This window comes from Zea mays, chromosome 2, assembly GCF_902167145.1.
Source record: "Zea mays cultivar B73 chromosome 2, Zm-B73-REFERENCE-NAM-5.0, whole genome shotgun sequence".
Classification (NCBI taxonomy): Eukaryota; Viridiplantae; Streptophyta; class Magnoliopsida; order Poales; family Poaceae; genus Zea; species Zea mays.
The window spans coordinates 220918436-220933279 of NC_050097.1; positions in this window are offsets into that span (position 1 = coordinate 220918436).

Sequence of the window (14844 nt, forward strand, 5' to 3'; positions counted from 1 at the left end):
GGTGAATAGTAATGGTGAATAGTGATGGTGAATAGTTCGTATGAACGAACGATGAACGGTGAATAGTGACGATGAACGATGAATAGGAACTATGAACGAACGATGAACAATCGAATGATCGAACGAGCGAACGATCGAAATTTCGGCAGCATAACGGCAAGACAAAGATTATCCGGAAGAACGATGAATAGGGACTATGAACGAACGATGAACGATGAATAGGAACTATGAACGAACGATGAACGATCGAATGATCGAACAAACGAACGATCGGAATTTCGGCAGCGTAACGGCAGAAAAAAAATTTATTTGGACGAACGAACGGACGAACGATCGAACGATCGGACGAACGAACCATGAACGATCGGACGAACGAACGATCAAACTAAGAACAGGGGGACGAACGATCGAAGAACGACCGAACGATCCTTGTGCTAGTGGGTGCTTGTATGGGAGGTGGAGTGGGAGTGGGCGTGTGGGGGTGATAGTCGCCTAGAGGGGGGGTGAATAGGGCGAAACTAAAATTTACAAATATAAACACAACTACAAGTCGGGTTAGCGTTAGAAATAAAACGTGTCCGCGAGAGAGGGTGCAAAACAAATCTCAAGCAAATAAGGAGTGTGACACAAGGATTTGTTTTACCGAGGTTCGGTTCTCGCAAACCTACTCCCCGTTGAGGTGGTCACAAAGACCGGGTCTCTTTCAACCCTTTCCCTCTCTTAAACGGTCCTTTCGACCGAGTGAGCTTCTCTTCTCAAATCAAAGTCGGGAACAAAACTTCCCCCACAAGGGCCACCACACAATTGGTGCCTCTTGCCTTGATTACAATGGAGTTTTGATCACAAGAACAAGTGAGAAAGAAAAGAAGCAATCCAAGCGCAAGAGCTCAAAAGAACACGGCAAATCTCTCTCGCTAAACACTAAAGCCTTGTGTGGAATTGGAGAGGATTTGATCTCTTTGGTGTGTCTAGAATTGAATGCCTAGATCTTGTAAGTGGTTGAGAAGTGGAAAAAACTTGGATTCCATGAATGGTGGGTGGTTGGGGGTATTTATAGCCCCAACCACCAAACTAGCCGTTTGGTGGGGCTGACTGTTGTATGGTGCACCGGACAGTCCGGTGTACACCGGACATGTCCAGTGCGCCAGCCACGTCACCAAAGACGTTAGGATTCGACCGTTGGAGCTCTGACATCTGGGCCCGCCTGGATGTCCGGTGGCGCACCGGACATGTACTGTAGAGTGTCCGGTGCGCCAGCATGGGCGTGCCTGACTTCTGCGCGCGCTGGCGCGCAATAAATGCGCTGCAGGTAGCCGTTGGCGCCGAAATAGCCGTTGCCCCGCAGTTACACCGGACAGTCTGGTGTACACCGGACATGTCCGGTGAATTATAGCGGAGCAGCCGTCGCAGTTTCCCGAAGCTGGCGAGTTCCTGAGGCGCCGTTCCTTGGAGCACCGGACACTGTCCGGTGTACACCGGACAGTCCGGTGAATTATAGCGGAGCGCCTCTGGAAATTCCCGAAGGTGACGAGTTTGGGTTGAAGTCCTCTGGTGCACCGGACACTGTCCGGTGTACACCGGACAGTCCGGTGCGCCAGACCAGAGGTGCCTTCGATTGACCCTTTGCTCCTTTGTTGAACCCATTAATTTGATCTTTTTATTGGCTAAGAGTGAACCTTTTACACCTGTATAATTTATACACTAGAGCAAACTAGTTAGTCCAATTATTTGTGTTGGGCAATTCAACCACCAAAATCAATTAGGAAAATAGGTGTAAGCCTAATTCCCTTTCAATGTCCCCCTTTTTGGTGATTGATGCCAACACAAACCAAAGCAAATATGGAAGTACATGATTGAACTAGTTTGCATAATGTAAGTGCAAGGATTGCTTGGAATTGAGCCAATATAAATACTTACAAGATATGCATGGATTGTTTCTTCATTTTTAACATTTTGGACCACTCTTGCACCACATGTTTTGTTTTTGCAAACTCTTTTGTAAATCTTTTTCAAAGTTCTATTGCAAATAGTCAAAGGTAAATGAATGAGATTTTGCAAAACATTTTCAAGATTTGAATTTTTCTCCCCCTATTTCAAATGATTTTTCCTTTGACTAAACAAAACTCCCCCTAAATGAGATCCTCCTCTTAGTGTTCAAGAGGGTTTTGATATATCATTTTTGAAATACTACTTTCTCCCCCCTTTTGAACACAATAATATACCAGTTTGAAATTTACCAATTGAAAATCTCCAATTTTAAAATTAGGTGGTGGTGCGGTCCTTTTGCTTTGGGCTCATACTTTCTCCCCCTTTGGCATGAATCGCCAAAAACGGAATCATTAGAGCCCTCGAAGTACGTTCTTCGCCTTTGGTCATAAATAAATGAGTGAAGATTGTACCAAAGATGGAGTCCTTTTGCTTGGTGCTCATGCTTTCTCCCCCAAAAATGGAGAGTTGCTTTGAGTGACGGCGAAGGATGAGTTACGGAGTGGAAGCCTTTGTCTTTGCCGAAGACTCCAATTCCCTTTCAATACACCTATGACTTGGTTTGAAATAGACTTGAAAACACATTAGTCATAGAATATGAAAGAGACATGATCAAAGGTATATAAATGAGTGATATGTGCAAGTCAACAAAAGAAGTTCCTAGAATCAAGAATATTTAGCTCATGCCTAAGTTTGTTAAAAGTTTGTTCATCAAGTGGCTTGTTAAAGATATCGGCTAATTGATCTTTAGTATTAATGTAAGAAATCTCGATATCTCCCTTTTGTTGGTGATCCCTAAGAAAATGATACCGAATGGCTATGTGTTTAGTGCGGCTATGCTCGACGGGATTATCTGCCATCTTGATTGCACTCTCATTATCACATAGCAAAGGGACTTTGGTTAATTTGTAACCGTAGTCCCGCAGGGTTTGCCTCATCCAAAGCAATTGCGCGCAACAATGGCCTGCGGCAATGTACTCGGCTTCGGCGGTAGAAAGAGCGACCGAATTTTGCTTCTTTGAAGCCCAAGACACCAAGTATCTTCCCAAGAACTGGCAAGTCCCCGATGTGCTCTTCCTATTGATTTTACACCCCGCCCAATCGGCATCCGAATAACCAATCAAATCAAAAGTGGATCCCCTAGGATACCAAAGCCCAAACTTAGGAGTGTAAGCCAAATATCTCAAGATTCGTTTTACGGCCGTAAGGTGAGCTTCCTTAGGGTCGGCTTGGAATCTTGCACACATGCATACGGAAAGCATAATATCCGGTCGAGATGCACATAAATATAGCAAAGAACCTATCATCGATCGGTATACCTTTTGATCGACAGACTTACCTCCCGTGTCGAGGTCGAGATGCCCATTAGTTCCCATGGGTGTCTTGATGGGCTTGGCATCCTTCATCCCAAACTTGTTGAAGATGTCTTGAGTATACTTTGTTTGGCTAATGAAGGTGCCCTCTTGGAGTTGCTTCACTTGAAATCCCAAGAAGTACTTCAACTCCCCCATCATAGACATCTCGAACTTTTGTGTCATGATCCTACTAAACTCTTCACATGTAGACTCGTTCGTAGACCCAAATATAATATCATCAACATAAATTTGGCATACGAACAAGTCATTTTCAAGAGTTTTAGTAAATAAAGTAGGATCGGCCTTTCCGACTTTGAATCCATTAGTGATAAGAAAATCCCTAAGGCATTCATACCATGCTCTTGGGGCTTGCTTGAGCCCATAAAGCGCCTTAGAGAGTTTATAGACATGGTTAGGGTACTCACTATCTTCAAAGCCGGGAGGTTGCTCAACATAGACCTCTTCCTTGATTGGTCCATTGAGGAAGGCACTTTTCACGTCCATTTGATAAAGCTTAAAGCCATGGTAAGTAGCACAGGCCAATAATATGCGAATTGACTCAAGCCTAGCTACGGGTGCATAGGTTTCACCGAAATCCAAACCTTCGACTTGGGAGTATCCCTTGGCCACAAGTCGAGCTTTGTTCCTTGTCACCACACCATGCTCATCTTGCTTGTTGCGGAAGACCCATTTGGTTCCTACAACATTTTGATTAGGACGTGGAACTAAATGCCATACCTCATTCCTAGTGAAGTTGTTGAGCTCCTCTTGCATCGCCACCACCCAATCCGAATCTCGGAGTGCTTCCTCTACCCTGTGTGGCTCAATGGAGGAAACAAAAGAGTAATGCTCACAAAAATGTGCAACACGAGATCTAGTAGTTACCCCCTTATGAATGTCGCCGTGGATGGTGTCGACGGGGTGATCTCGTTGGATTGCTTGGTGGACTCTTGGGTGTGGCGGCCTTTGCTCTTCATCCTCCTTGTCTTGATCATTTGTATCTCCCCCTTGATCATTGCCATCATCTTAAGGTGGCTCTTTTGCTTGATCTTCTACTTCATCAATTTGAGCTTCATCCTCATTTTGAGTTGGTGTAGATGCTTGCGTGGAGGAGGACGGTTGATCTTGTGCATTTGGAGGCTCTTCGGATTCCTTAGGACACATATCCCCAATGGACATGTTCCTTAACGCGATACATGGAGCCTCTTCATTACCTATCTCATCAAGATCAACTTGCTCTACTTGAGAGCCGTTAGTCTCATCAAACACAACGTCACAAGAAACTTCAACTTGTCCAGTGGACTTGTTAAAGACTCTATATGCCCTTGTGTTTGAATCATATCCTAGTAAAAAGCCTTCTACGGTCTTAGGAGCAAATTTAGATTTTCTACCTCTTTTAACAAGAATAAAACATTTGCTACCAAAGACTCTAAAATATGAAATATTGGGCTTTTTACCGGTTAGGAGTTCATAAGATGTCTTCTTGAGGATTCGGTGAAGATATAACCGGTTGATGGCGTAGCAGGCGGTGTTGACCGCCTCGGCCCAAAACCGATCCGAAGTCTTGTACTGATCAAGCATGGTTCTTGCCATGTCCAATAGAGTTCGATTCTTCCTCTCCACTACACCATTTTGTTGTGGCGTGTAAGGAGAAGAGAACTCATGCTTGATGCCCTCCTCCTCAAGGAAGCCTTCGATTTGAGAGTTCTTGAACTCCGTCCCGTTGTCGCTTCTAATTTTCTTGATCCTTAAGCCGAACTCGTTTTGAGCTCGTCTCAATAATCCCTTTAAGGTTTCTTGGGTTTGAGATTTTTCCTGCAAAAAGAACACCCAAGTGAAGCGAGAATAATCATCCACTATTACAAGACAATACTTACTCACGCCGATGCTTATGTAAGCAATCGGGCCGAAAAGATCCATGTGGAGTAGCTCAAGCGGTCTGTCGGTCGTCATGATGTTCTTGTGTGGATGATGGGCTCCAACTTGCTTTCCTGCTTGGCATGCGCTACAAACCCTGTCTTTCTCAAAATGAACATTTGTTAGACCTAAAATGTGTTCTCCCTTTAGAAGCTTATGAAGATTCTTCATCCCAACATGGGCTAGTCGGCGATGCCAGAGCCAACCCATGTTAGTCTTAGCAATTAAGCATGTGTCGAGTTCAGCTCTATCAAAATCTACTAAGTATAGCTGACCCTCTAGCACACCCTTAAATGCTATTGAATCATCACTTCTTCTAAAGACAGTGACACCTACATCAGTAAAGAGACAATTGTAGCCCATTTTGCATAATTAAGATACAGAAAGCAAATTGTAATCTAATGAATCTACAAGAAAAACATTGGAAATAGAATGGTCAGGAGATATAGCAATTTTACCCAATCCTTTGACCAAACCTTGGTTTCCATCCCCGAATGTGATAGCTCGTTGGGGATCCTGGTTTTTCTCGTAGGAGGAGAATATCTTCTTCTCCCCTGTCATGTGGTTTGTGCACCCGCTGTCGATAATCCAACTTGAGCCCCCGGATGCATAAACCTACAAAACAAGTTTAGTTCTTGACTTTAGGTACCAAAACGATTTTGGGTCCTTTGGCATTAGAAACAAGAACTTTGGGAACCCAAACACAAGTCTTGGAGCCCTTGTGTTTGCCCCCGTCAAACTTGGCAACTATCTTGCCGGATTTGTTAGTTAAAACATATGATGCATCAAAAGTTTTGAATGAAATGTCATGATCATTTGATGCATTAGGAGTTCTCTTCTTTGGCAACTTGGCACGGGTTGGTTGCCTAGAACTAGATGTCTCACCCTTATACATAAAAGCATGATTTGGGCGAGAGTGAGACTTCCTAGAGTGAATTCTCCTAATCTTGCTCTCAGGATAACCAGCAGGGTACAAAATGTAACCCTCGTTATCCTGAGGCATGGGAGCCTTGCCCTTAACAAAATTAGACAATCTTTTAGGAGGGGCACTAAGTTTGACATTGTCTCCCCTTTGGAAGCCAATGCCATCCTTGATGCCAGGGCGTCTCCCATTATAAAGCATACTACGAGCAAATTTAAATTTTTCATTTTCTAAGTTATGCTCGACAATTTTAGCATCTAATTTTGCTATATGATCATTTTGTTGTTTAATTAAAGACATGTGATCATGAATAGCATTAATATCAACATCTCTACATCTAGTACAAATAGATACATGCTCAACGATAGATGTAGGGGGTTTGCAAGATTTTAATTCTACAACCTTAGCATGTAATATATTGTAGCATCCCAAAAATTCAAATCTTGGAATTTTCTCAAACTCGCTCTAAATTCAAAATGAATTTCAAATTTCATTTCAAAATGTTTGTTTGCGAGTTGATATCAACAAATAAAGTATAGTGGTCTATATTCTCTCTAAAATCCTCCTCAAAATATCCTACAAATATTTCCCCAGTGGTCCCCCTCAAATTGTTTACAGAAATACTGCCCAGATATTTCCCTAGTGATCCTCTTCAAGTTCTTTCCAGAAATACTGCCCAAATATTCTACAGATATATCTCCAGATATTTTCCTCTTGAGAAATACCTTCAGAATCATTTTTCAAGTCCCTACAAATATTTTCTTCATAACTTTTCTCATGCTCATACGTATACGTATGCCTCCAGTGTCATACGGTGAGCTCTACAAGCAAACCTCACTTATACAAGACAAATACATGCTAACCTCCCACTAATCATCTCATCCTCCCACTAATCCTCTCATCCCTCCCCCTAATCCCCCCACCATGGCTATAAATAGAGGGGCAAGGGCCTCCTCTCATCCCACCCCAAGCCATTTCATGGCAACTCTCTCCCCCCCACACACACCCACTCCATGTTCCACACAAGCACACACTAGCACAAGGATCGTTCGATCGTTCTTCGATCGTTCGTCCCATGTTCTTAGTTTGTTCGTTCGTTCGTCCGATCGTTCGATCGTTCGTCCGATCGTTCATGGTTCGTTCGTCCGTTCGTCCGATCGTTCGATCGTTCGTCCGTTCGTTCGTCCAAATAATCTTTTTCCTACCGTTATGCTGCTGAAATTCCGATCGTTCATTCGTTTGATCATTCGATCGTTCATCGTTCGTTCATAGTCCCTATTCATCGTTCTTCCAGATAATCTTTGTCCTGCCGTTATGCTGCCGAAATTCCGATCGTTCGTTCGTACGATCATTCGATCGTTCGTCCGTTCGTACGTCCAAATAATCTTTGTCCTGCCGTTATGCTGCCAAAATTCCGATCGTTCGTTCGTCCGATCATTCGATCGTTCGTCCGTTCGTTCATAGTTCCTATTCATCGTTCATCGTTCGTTCATATGAACTATTCACTATCACTATTCACCATTACTATTCACCGTTACTATTCACATACACTATTCATCATCGTTACTATTTATCATTACTGTTCATCATCGTTACTATTCATCGATGATATCTATAATTACTTTTCCATTGCCACTATTCATCGTTACTAATCATCGTTACTATTCATCGTCATCTAGTCATCCCAAATTTCAACTACTCATCCATCATGCTGTCCAGTCCACCTAAGACCAGCCAGACCCATGTTCCAATCATACGAACTCCGGTGACTGTGATTTTCCTTCCAGTGGGAACTTCCCATCTGGTCACCCATCCTAGGTTTCTCCAAGTTGAGCATGCTTAACTTTGAGATTCCTTTGAACCAGGCTTCCAAACTCAGATTCTAATAATTCTTGTTTCTAAATTCTTATCAAACTATTCCCTATCCAACCATGTCATCCCTTAAGCATGGTCCATATTCCAGAAAACTCCCAAAATACTCTTGTCCCATATTCTGCCTATAACTCTCCTGTTCATACTAAGTCAAACGATTCATTCGTCACTATTCTCACCAACAGTGAATTTCACTGTGCTACACCACATACACCCAGCTATAAATACACCCAGCTACCCTCTCCCTCTCCACACACACTCAACACCCTCAGCCAAGGCAAACACCCCACCCACTCAGTTACTCTGCTCTGCCGGCTACACGCATAGTGTCGCTTCGCCTCCAGTCCACCCTCCTGGTAAGCACCTCCGCTCCACCACCAGTAATATCACAACACCACATGACACAGATTCTACTCAAGACTCTACCCATCCATATATCACTATTCTGACCACTATACTAAATATTTGTTGCTATACTTATTGGTTTGTATGTTTGCTTGTTCATGTTGCATAGTTATCGGAGCGTTCGTGCCGTCTCGTGGAGGCCAGATCTGCAAGTCTACGCTAGGCGGTGGAGCCAGAAGCCAGTTCCGCGAGCTCCCCTTCCCCCTTCGCCGAATAAGCACGGCAAGCTCACTGGATCCCTTTGATGCATAAATTACCTATGATTTTTCAACCACAACCCTCAGCCTGTTATTTTATGCATGATATGATTTTGAGACAAGTTATTATGGCCACCCAGCCGCTTGCCGCAACCAATCCCTGATATATTTGTTACAAATGATTTGAGGAAAGGTGTGAGTTTTCAAAAGAAAATGCTTTTCAAAATGTGTATGATGAAGGGTTTTCACCCTTATCACCTTGTGAGTGGGATAATCAGGGACTCCCTGGTTTAGGGGAGGGCCTAAGGTGTTGGCTCAGCTGGTTTAGGCGTGAGCAGAAGGATTGTCCCCTCATATAAGGACCGGTTTGTCATCTTCACTACCTGTACTCTTTAATAGTACAACCACTCGAGACTGTGTGGGCAGTCACTCAATCTGAACTCGTACGGTCCAACCCCAGGGTTATGAAGGCTGGGGAGCACCGGGAGGATAAGGAGGGGGAAAGTTTTGTCCGGTTTGGACATGGTGGTGGCCTGACTCCTTCCGGATAACCGTTAAGGTTAGGACATGCGAGGAAAGAAAGAGATTCGGATTCGGATCTCATTGATCATGAGATCGCAGAGCCGGACTAGTGGGTAAAGTGTACACCTCTGCGCAGAGTTTGAAAACCTATTCGAATAGTCTGTGTCCACAGGAATGGACGAGTCTGGTATGGTATGGCAATTAATGTTTTGTTTTCCAAAAAAAAGAGATGCTTTTGAGAAAAGTGGTTTCTAAAAAGGTTTGGCGGTTGAGCCGTGAGCTATGGTGGACGGGAAGTCCAGTAGCTGTTTTTGAAAATGAAAACCAGTGGGAAACTGCTGAGATACCTGGATGGTTTAGTCCAGGGGATTTTGTTATAATACTGAAAAACTTCCTGCTCCTTTTGGAGAGGATGCGCTTTGCAAAAATACAAAATGTTTTTCAAAACAACTTTGCATAAAATATTGCTGTTTCTGCAAAATATCCTGAGCTCCACATATTCCATGCATTATATCTGATTTCCCCATTCCGCGGGTGAAGGTGGGCTGCTGAGTACGTTTGTACTCACCCTTGCTTATTTGTTGTTTTTCAGAAAAAGGAGATCGGGTAAGAGTTACGACTGTTCCCAACCTTGCCTGTGGCTGTTGGACCGCTGATTTGCTTCACTGCGTATATCGGGCTGCTTCAGCCCCACTCTGATGATATGTCTTGAGTTGTGGACCAACTCTTAAAGTTGTTCGCCACCTTTATAGGTTTGTCTCGTTTAAGCAGATCTGGAATCATCTGATGTATAAATGTGTTTACTAGCCTCCTGGGACTAGTAATTGTATCACATTTGAGTCCCAGAGGATCGGGACGCTTCAGGTGGTATCAGAGCTGTTAGGTTGGCCGCAGGACGTAACCCTTAGCCTGATCAAAAGTTTTTGAGTCAAAACTATTTTCTTAAAAAAAATCTTGCTCTCATCCCTTCATTTCAAAAATGTTTCCCCCTTTCCTTCTCTCAGAAGTCAGATGGAGGTTCAGTGCCAAACCAGCTTTTGTCAGAATGAAGATGGTTTCCCCAAGTTGCTGAGAGCATGCACAGTTCGCCTCGGAATCAGGAGTCAGCCAGAGTATGATGGTCGTGAATTCGTCGAGCATGGCACAGAGAAGTGTGTCGTGACTGTATACATTGGATCCAGTCCGCACCATGTGGAATGGAGTGTCACTGCTGCTGGGCACAGATTCAAAGACACCTGCCAAGTCGTCGCTCGCAAGGCATTGAGGGCCCTGTGTCAGATCTATGAAGAAGAAGTGGTCGACACCCCGCTCAGATTCTTTCCGCCCTTTCAGAGAGACCGTCCCGCTTGGATGGCCAGGATGCGTGCATTGGAAGGGCAGCAGCTGCTTGAGGATGACCCCACAGTCATGTACCTCACCGCATACCTGCTCACCCTGGATGCACAATATGATTTCTTGGCTCGGCACCACCGTCAGATGATTGCCCGAGCAGAAGATGCAGAGAAGCGCAACCGTCAGCTCCATGTGGATCTCACCACAGCTCAAGCTCGTGCAACTGCATTGGAAAGTCGTGAAGTCATTGCTGTTGAAGCCCTGAAGCAAGCCAAGGATGAGCACGTCCAGAAGTTGATGGAGGCCTACTTGGTCACCCATAACCAACGTAGAGCCCTGCGGATCCAAGAGCCCGCTCCATCCAACCCTGTTGAACCCATCAAAGCTGAAGACCCCCAGATTCTTGAAGGTCACCCGGACTCTATCAGAGGAGAGAAGAAGATTTGGGAACTACCGGAAGGAGCCATAGTCTTGGAAGGAATTCCAGTCTCCCCTAAGGCTATGGATAAGCAAGAGCACCCTGAACCCTCCCAAGATCCCCCGCCAGAGTTGTTTGAGCCCCTCGCCATGAAGAAGATTCCAGCACCGTCCCTTGAGGTCAACGAAGAAGCTGCAAGCACCCCGCCAGCACCGCCGCCCTCAGAGGAGCTACAAGAGCCAGTCCCGCTTGAAGAAGAGTTCGACCCTGTCCTGCCGTCTCAGTCGCCGCCAGAAGAAGTCATCAACATCAGCTCCCTCTTAACCCATCCAGGAGATGTCTCAGATTGAAGTTGTGTGCAAGCCTTGCCAGAAGAGAAGTTGTCTGCTCTGAAGTTAGTATGCCCAGTCCTCTGCATGCATTGGGTAGTGAAGTTTTTCTTCACTTTGGCTAGAGCCCTGCATGTATGAGAGTTAATTGTGTAGTCCCGTGCTTTGAAAAACTCTATTTGTGTTGCCCCTAGGGCATTTCAAAATGAATTTCGCTTGATGTTTTCCTCCCTTTTGAGTGCATATGTGATGCTTTAACGTTAGTGCTCATAAGTTGCATTTAGCATAGTTCTCAATTCAGGAGCCAAGCAATAGTAGTTATGCTTAGCCCCCGAATCTGAGTAGTCTGTGCTTTGGAAAAACTCTATTCTTCCCCTATTCAAAATATTTGATTTGTTTGTGCTTATCATTGTTAAACTTATGTGTTTTCTTTCTTTTTAAGAAAGGTTTTCTCTAAAAACATAAATCACAAATTAGATCTAATCCTCACCTTATGCTTCCATTCTCATCTTAACCCATCTCAAGAGAAAAGTGCCTTACCCAAGAAGATACCGGGAAGCTTACCCTTGAAGCCTGGAACAAGCTACAGAAGAAACCAGTCTAGCCGCTCAGTCAAAAGGACCGACCGTGAGAATCAAAGCACTACCCCTGAGTCAAAGTAAACAGGAAAAGAGGACAGAAGGAGTTATTACCATACAGAGAGGCAAAGATTCTTGGAACCAGAGACCACAAACATCAGGGTCATTGACCCCACCACTCACCTGTGCCCCTCGCACGCGTGCCCGCCTCCATGCGCACTAGCACCGCCGCCCATGCCCCCTTTGCAGCGCACTACCGCCGCCCACCCCCTTTGCAGCGCACCCACCGCCGCCATCATCGCCGGCACCAGGCCCCCCTTCCCCTCCGTCGCACCTGTTGCCACGTAGCACCTACTCCATCACCACTACTCTGCAACCGAACGCCAACGCTCGCCTATAAATCCCCCCCACCAGCTCCCTCAACTCCCATCTCGCTCAAAGCAAAGCACACTCCAGATAAATCCCCTCTGCCAAGTAGCAAGCAACTCCATTTTCCACTCCCTCGCCCCTAAGATCACAATGCTTGGTGATTCTTGGGTTGAAGACTGTTGCACATGGTTCATAGTCTTTGGTTTCCTCCTCTGTATGATGGTAATACTCATCGATAGAATCCTCCAGTGGGAAGAGCAAAGAGAAAGAAAGAGGCAGTGAAAAGTGAAAAGTGAGAAGAGAAAAGAAGATAGTGAAGAGAAGATGAGAAGAAGGTTGTCCCAGAATCAACCCTGTGTCAGTCATTTCTCCGCAACCTGCTCAAGCAGCAACAGCAGAAGAAGGCCCCGTAACACCTTTGTTATGAGGTACTTCAAGGAGTTCAAATCCCCAAGATTCAAGAGTTCTACCCTCTTTCTTTTTAAGTGGGGTAGTGTTCCAGCAAGGTTCCTGCTATGGAGAAAAAGAAGAAGGCCTGTAGCAAGCTTGTGGAGGACCAGATCATCAAAGCATATAAGTTTCTGGATGAGAAGTGGTCACCCAAGTTTTGTTGATGAAGCACCAGAAGACCAATCAAGGAAGGAATCCATGTGGGAGTTCGCAAGAGAAAGGTTTGTGTGTTGGCATCTATGCTCCTTCAATAAGCAAGCTGCCAAGCAAAAGCTAGAAGCCTGAAGATGATTCTTGAGTAGCCAGAACCAGCGTTTGCAATCAGCAACCGGATGCCCCTCAAAGGCCAGATTTTGTTGAAGTTCCATCTCCTCGAAGAGTCTGCAAAGTGAAGATATGTAGCTGAAGTAAAGCTATACCCATAACCCTTCTAAACCGAATCTCGAGGACGAGATTCCTTTTAAGTGGGGTAGATTTGTAGCATCCCAAAAATTCAAATCTTGGAATTTTCTCAAACTCGCTCTAAATTCAAAATGAATTTCAAATTTCATTTCAAAATGTTTGTTTGCGAGTTGATATCAACAAATAAAGTATAGTGGTCTATATTCTCTCTAAAATCCTCCTCAAAATATCCTACAAATATTTCCCCAGTGATCCCCCTCAAATTGTTTACAGAAATACTGCCCAGATATTTCCCTAGTGATCCTCTTCAAGTTCTTTCCAGAAATACTGCCCAAATATTCTACAGATATATCTCCAGATATTTTCCTCTTGAGAAATACCTTCAGAATCATTTTTCAAGTCCCTACAAATATTTTCTTCATAATTTTTCTCATGCTCATACGTATACGTATGCCTCCAGTGTCATACGGTGAGCTCTACAAGCAAACCTCACTTATACAAGACAAATACATGCTAACCTCCCACTAATCATCTCATCCTCCCACTAATCCTCTCATCCCTCCCCCTAATCCCCCCACCATGGCTATAAATAGAGGGGCAAGGGCCTCCTCTCATCCCACCCCAAGCCATTTCATGGCAACTCTCTCCCCCCCCCACACACACCCACTCCATGTTCCACACAAGCACACACTAGCACAAGGATCGTTCGATCGTTCTTCGATCGTTCGTCCCCTGTTCTTAGTTTGTTCGTTCGTTCGTCCGATCGTTCGATCGTTCGTCCGATCGTTCATGGTTCGTTCGTCCGTTCGTCCGATCGTTCGATCGTTCGTCCGTTCGTTCGTCCAAATAATCTTTTTCCTACCGTTATGCTGCTAAAATTCCGATCGTTCGTTCGTTTGATCATTCGATCGTTCATCGTTCGTTCATAGTCCCTATTCATCGTTCTTCCAGATAATCTTTGTCCTGTCGTTATGCTGCCGAAATTCCGATCGTTCGTTCGTACGATCATTCGATCGTTCGTCCGTTCGTTCGTCCAAATAATCTTTTCCTGCCGTTATGCTGCCAAAATTCCGATCGTTCGTTCGTCCGATCATTCGATCGTTCGTCCGTTCGTTCATAGTTCCTATTCATCGTTCATCGTTCGTTCATATGAACTATTCACTATCACTATTCACCATTACTATTCATCGTTACTATTCACATACACTATTCATCATCGTTACTATTTATCATTACTATTCATCATCGTTACTATTCATCGATGATATCTATAATTACTTTTCCATTGCCACTATTCATCGTTACTAATCATCGTTACTATTCATCGTCATCTAGTCATCCCAAATTTCAACTACTCATCCATCATGCTGTCCAGTCCACCTAAGACCAGCCAGACCCATGTTCCAATCATACGAACTCCGGTGACTGTGATTTTCCTTCCAGTGGGAACTTCCCATCTGGTCACCCATCCTAGGTTTCTCCAAGTTGAGCATGCTTAACTTTGAGATTCCTTTGAACCAGGCTTCCAAACTCAGATTCTAATAATTCTTGTTTCTAAATTCTTATCAAACTATTCCCTATCCAACCATGTCATCCCTTAAGCATGGTCCATATTCCAGAAAACTCCCAAAATACTCTTGTCCCATATTCTGCCTATAACTCTCCTGTTCATACTAAGTCAAACGATTCATTCGTCACTATTCTCACCAACAGTGAATTTCACTGTGCTACACCACATACACCCAGCTATAAATACACCCAGCTACCCTCTCCCTCTCCACACACACTCA